Source organism: Ixodes scapularis, unplaced genomic scaffold (assembly GCF_016920785.2).
Source record: "Ixodes scapularis isolate PalLabHiFi unplaced genomic scaffold, ASM1692078v2 ptg001361l_1___fragment_2___debris__unscaffolded, whole genome shotgun sequence".
NCBI lineage: Eukaryota > Metazoa > Arthropoda > Arachnida > Ixodida > Ixodidae > Ixodes > Ixodes scapularis.
The window spans coordinates 276,154-282,643 of NW_024610146.1; positions in this window are offsets into that span (position 1 = coordinate 276,154).

Consider the following 6,490-nt stretch of genomic DNA (forward strand, 5'->3'; position numbering starts at 1 on the left):
CTGTCAGTTGCTGAACCCAACCAAACCGCAAGAATTCCTGACTTCTTCGAAGAATCGCTTGTTGCCGATATAGACGTAGGACTTTTCGAACACTGATAGAACCAATACGTTGTCGAGAGACATCCTAATAAGACCGCAGGGTTAGGCGACAGATCGAAGCAGGTGGACGCGCTAAGTTCGAGCTGGAACTGACAACAAGCAGACAAAGAAAAAAGCGGCTGCTAGGCGCACCCTTCCGGATCTCGATGCTTATCAGCGTGTAGCTCGCGCGCGGGTGCGGGTCACGTGACGGGTGACAAGAGAGGAGGAAGGGGGCGAGGACCACAGGGACAGCCCCTCTCCCTCTCCCCAGGCATTCCAGAGAAATGTGTTTTTGTAACCTCAAAAAAAAAAAGAACACGCGCGCGCGCATTTTAGCACTCTCAAACCTTGTAAATGGCGGCGGGGAGGCCAGAAGCTCGGCTTGCGCCCGAGTGAAGAATGTACTCAACGCGAGCTCGTAGTTTGACTGCTGCAACGGCGGGCGTGCTCTCGCAAAGCTCGATGTTCTTGCAGCCGCGTGTACGCGTGCTACCTTCGCTGCGTCTTGGATTAAAGTGAAACGGAGTCTACACGTACATTCTTTCACGCGGTCGCGTCTTCTGCGAGTAAGATTCGAGCTGAATAAGTAAATTGAGGCCACAAAGATGGACAAAGTTTTAAAGTTCTGTCAAAAATATCGGCTCATCAACGTCGCGCGTTTACGTGAAACAACAACAAAAAAAGATGTTAGTTTTAGTTGCAGTATAAGCGAACATCAGCGCAATTGAAATATAAATATAATTACTTGCATTACGCGGACGATCTGAAATCGATGAACCGGCGCTCCCAGCCTTCCGGAAACATTGGCTGCCACGGCTGAAACGCTAGGCGTGCCCACGCCGCCGATGTGTACGTTCAGTATCAAACGGGCTCCGGAGAGCCGTTTGATTAAACCGGTGCAGTTTGCAACTTGGTCACCGGTTTGAGCAAACGTGGGACAACTTTGCCCAAACGAGTCGCCCATTTGCCCAAACAAGCGACCCATTTGCCCAGACGAGCGACCTGTTTGTGCAAATAGGTGACCGTTATGGCTCATACAAGGGACCCCTTTGAGCCATACGGGCGACCCCTTTGACAAACTGGTGACCGGTATGGTTAAACTGTTACCGGTATGAACCCGTTTATTTTCATATAGGTGCCAAATGTTTTTTTTTTCAGTAGACCTACGCTAGTATACGATGTCCCATAATACGACACGCTTGTATGGTTCCGTCTACCTGTATCGTTCCGCCTCAATCCACTATACTGGAGCCGCCTTTTTCGCTTGTATAGGATGTCCCATATTACGGTTGCGCTTGTGTGAGCCTTTTCCATCGTCTTTCCATCATCGAGATTTTCCGACAGGGCGGAGTGTAAACACCAGCTAAAATGACCATTATTTGTAGATCGTAGAAATCTCCGCCGTCTAAAAGTCTTGCACAATATTCATCGCGTAAAAACTGGTTTAGAAAAGGTAAATAGACAAAAGTCTCTGTCCACGTATCCCGTAAAAATGGCCATGCCTTAAAAATAAGAAAGATTCATTTTTTTTTTTTTTTGGGGGGGGGGGAGGAAAAACGTTCGGCGACATTTTTTTTTTTGGGGGGGGGGGGGGTCCAGGTTTCAAAATATTTCCTTCCATCACGCACGGTCATTATAATTTCCGATGACGCCGTATTCACGCGTTGAATATCTAACCTCCTTTCATCAGTTTTTTCTGTTTTACCTCCTACTGCAGTGCCAGATGAAGGAGTAGATAACTGAATAAAAAAAACTAAGATAAACTGTCACTGCCACTTGCTTATTCGATGCAGACAGTCGCGTCCACAGTGTAAACGAGAATACAACGGCTTTCTGCGTCATGCTATACACGTAAGTAATCGCAATTCTAGTTTAGCCAAATTAGTTACCACGTTATTTTGAAAAATGTTCTATCTTACTTGATTAGATCCAGTGAGCACAGTGTGGTCATAACGCCGCAAAATGAAGTTCCGTGCCATTGGAAACGACATAATTAGAAAATGTTGAAGCGTCTGTGAGGAAAACCGCGTCTTTATAGCTTTTCATTCGTTGAATTGCCTTTTGATGTAGCGATTCCTCAGTTACAAACTTCAATAGACTTTACAGAGGTTCTACATGAAATGCGAATGACATGACATTTAGGTATAGCCTCAAAAAAACACTTGGTAAACACTCCCAGCCCTATTTGTTTATAATAAATAATTGAAGACACACGTAAAAAATGATCCCAAAACTAGCCTTGCAAGTAGTTTGTTCGCTAAATTGCCATGATGTATAGTTATATTGATTTCTCTATGATTATGATAAAATCATGACACCATGCCATGAAAAATATGGGTTATGGAATATAAGGCCAACCCCTATAATCCTCAAGTAGGAGCACAATTTTGAAAGTGACGCAATAGGGTAATCGCAAAAATAGGACTAGCAAAAAAGTATAATTAAACAAATAGATTACAGAAGTGCCACGGAAACCTAAATAAGACTTGGGGCTAGATCAACCAAATCACCAGCATAAAAAGGAAGCAAACAATAATGATACACTTGCGAAGACTTTGGAAAACAATGGCATTATTTCATTGTTTAATTTATTGAACCGCTCATTTGCTCAGAGGGCCACTCATCCGAGAAAAATGATAAAATACAAGGAGAGAGGACCAGATAATCATGACAGTAGTTTGCATTCCACATACCACACATAACAGAAATGGTGCTTGAATGTGTATTAAAAAAAGGTCACTGGCAACACCTGTGGGGAATGATAGAATGCGCTTAACATAATTTTTCATAACATAACATTCAACATAATTTTTGCAAGCACACGAAAACTCTTGGAGGCCATGGTCGCGTTCACGCACTATATGGTGCGCAAACAAAAGCGTTCGTAACAAAATAAACATCAAGCCATTCTGTTACGAACCCTTCTGGTTTTTGTTGGCCCGGAGCTCGTGAAAGTGTGACACCCGTCACGAGTTTCTGAACTTGACCGCGCAGTAACGGCATTTTGTTATCAGCTACCTTTTTTTATTTTTCCATTGACTACTTGCAATGGGCATCGGTTACTACAGAGCAGGGATGGGCAAAATACATGCAAATATGTATCGAAATACAAATACAAAATACTTCGTCGAAAATGTATTTAATTACAAATCTAATTACATTTCCAAAAAAGCATCTAAGTACAAGATACAAATACAACCAAATGTATTTGGTCTCCTCCAAATACTTTTCCAAATACATTCCTCAAAATTTGCGTCAGCAACTTCAGGGCACCTGCAACGGGTTTCTGGGTATCTCATTTTAACTTTGCATCGCACACTCGGGAGTTAGTGTGCGGGGCTCTAGTAACGTAATAGAAATATAATCGCAAAAAAATGTAATCAGCTTGGACGTAATAGGTGAAAAATGTACAGAGCTTCAAGCAGCTTTTTTTGTCGATTACATTTTGGTATAAACCAGCAAAGAACCAAGACGACCAAGACAGGCAGCACTATCTAGAGAATTTTTATTGTTGTAACTCGCACCAGTTACGAAAATCTGGACGGCCCGCGCATTTAGAATGTTCCAGGCAAAAAAACGGATGGAATTTAGGCTGGAAATCATCACAAGTTGTCACAGGCACTTATTTAGCTAGTTTGCCTGTGAACGTCAATTTTGTCACTACACTTGCCCTGGACTAGCACCGTAATCACAAAGCCATTAAACGCTTGTGCTTGATTGAGAAACACTGCATTCGGTGCAGAACGTAGTTTTCTTCCTGCTCTGGACAGTGCCTTTAAAATAAAGCCGGAGGAAAAAAAGGAAAAAAGCCTCATGGCCGAATAAAGGATGGAGACTATATCTTACAACCACATGCAAAAAAACGAATTGTCGTGACAATAAATTTGCGGCATGTATTTTCGCCCACAAAATTGTATTTAATTACAATTGTATTTGAAATACCCACGTTTTAGTATTTAAATACACACGTCGAATACATCACCCAATTTGTAATAAATACAAATGCAAAATATACAAAGTATTTGAAATACGCATTTCAAATACTTGTATTTGAAATACTGCCCATCCCTGCTACAGAGTATGGCCGCGGCTTATCAGTCTTTGCATCGACTGATCCTCATCGCTTAGTTCTCCCCTCTCTGCCATCTGGAATTTTTGCTGCAAATACCCTCCTCCTCCACTGCGACGTAACCGGTCTATATTACAAGGTAGACCACTTCAGGGCCGAACTGGACCGGCCAGTCCTCATTAAAGAAACCGCGCCACTAAATGCATACAAAATGAACCATTGGAGGACGCTGACACTTCAGAACGCGGCGGTCAGGGAACGGATAATAGGAGCACGAGAGCTGTGCGTGAAACACAAGAGGTGCATTGTGCTCAGCGCGTACAACTTTGAGGTTCGACTGAAAATACGGTGCGTGACGTTCAATGTTCCTGACGACGGGCTTCGGAAGGCCTCCGAGCAGTACGGGAAGGTGCCAAAAAATTGCCCGCGACACATACAGGGTAGCCAGCTCTCAAGTCATAGAGTCTTAGACGAGGCTGGTTCGCTTTAGCCTGAAAGAGTATTTAAGGATCTGTGCCAGAAACGTCTTGGCTGTAGCTCTCGGACGGGCACTTTGGTTCCTGAGGTGCGAATAGACTGATTATATTCGAAAGAATTGCAGAGTACCCCGCTTTCAGCACTCCGCAGTTTCGGACATGTCACCGAGGACTACAGCCGCACGTATGTTGACATCACCGAGGGTGCTCCCACGGATGCCTCGCAGGGCCTCCAGATGAAGGAAGACGAGGCCGAGGCCTTGGCACAAAGCATAACTCGAGGAGAACGATTGGCTTCCACTGTTAACAAAATCACTCCCTGCAGTCGCAACCCTTGTGCCCACCGATAATTCCGACGATGACACATTGCTCCTAAACAAGCCGGAAATCAAGAATCGCACCTGGCGAGGCAGCAGTCAAGTCGTCTGCTCCGTTCGTCGAAGACCCCGAAGGTTTGATGGCAAGTAAAAACCCGCAAAAAGAAGGTGACAACGACACCAACAACCCTCAACGGCCCGACTACTTCCTAGGCAAACTACCTACTGGTTTCACCATGGTCTCAATGAACAGGCCCTTCAAAATCGAACAAAGGCTGTGGGAGGTATTTCAAAACGAGTACGGTACAAAGACTGCCCCGCATCGTGATAGAGGGCAGGCGACGACAAGACCGATAGTAAGTGACTGGACTTCCTGAAGAAGCTGGTTAGTACGCGATACGATGACCCTGTTTCCCATGTATCCTGTAGCTTTGTTTCAGTACTGTCCCCAATATGCAGAGTGTTAAATGGCAACTTTTATTTCGGTTAGCTTAAATTCTAGATTGAGAAAACGGCAACATTAAGATCAGTTTTTGAAAAAAAAAGACAACGTCAAGATAAATTTATTTGGTGAGACTAAACCATCTTCAGAGACTCATATCAATGATGTGCACGCTTTTTTCGAACGTTTCTTGTTTCATATCAGGTAAGAGCTGTCAAGAATAGCCATTTTGTAAACCCTGAGATGGGGAACGATAAAAAAACGGACGAACACAACAAAATCTCAAACGCAGCTTCGAGTAAGAAATTTGGGGATTAGGCTTTAGCGGTTTGGAGGTCACCATGTGTGGTGACCGTGGGGTTGTTGTTGTTCGAGTGGTCGGCGCCCTTTCCGGGGTTTGTTGGAGCCGGGGAGTGGCTTAGGCCGTCTGGGGTGAACGCGGTGGCCGTCTTGTTTTTGCTTTTGAGTTTTTGTTGCCCTTTCTCTTTTCCTTTTGTGTAAAAGTCTATTTATTGGTATGCTTCTATCAATAAAACTTCAGCTGCGTTTGAGATTTTGTTGTGTTCGTCCGTTTTTTTATCGTTCCCCATCTCAGGGTTTACAAAATGACGATTGATTACCAGCTCGCCTGCACTCTCTCACTGCTTACAATTCTACTACCTGAAGCAGGTTTCGTCTTCCCTTCTCCTTCTTTTGTGTCAAACCTTCCACCACCTTCTCAACGAGCCTTGGCGTTTTTAACGCTGTGCAAGATCGGTCAGCGACTGAGTGACCTCCAGACGGATGTGAGCTACTTTGGGCTCTGCCTAAGGAAGAGGTTTGTGGATCCCAGCCTTTTCGGCTATCTCACTCAGCGGAATCTCCCTTGGCGGCACCAGAAGAGGATCCTAAAGGCCTCTCGGAATGTGGCAGATCAGCAACTTCGTGAGCTCTTTGAGCTCGCTGATGTGTTGTGGAAAGGTGTGTTGGGTGAGGGGTTCCGCAGTTCTGTGGAGTTCGACGGTTGGAACTCTCTTCGGCTTGCAAGCTTTCGTTCCTCGTGGGCCGCCAAGAAAAGAGAGGTCTTGAAGAAACAAGACTCGACGAGGAAAAGGTCCGCTTTTTC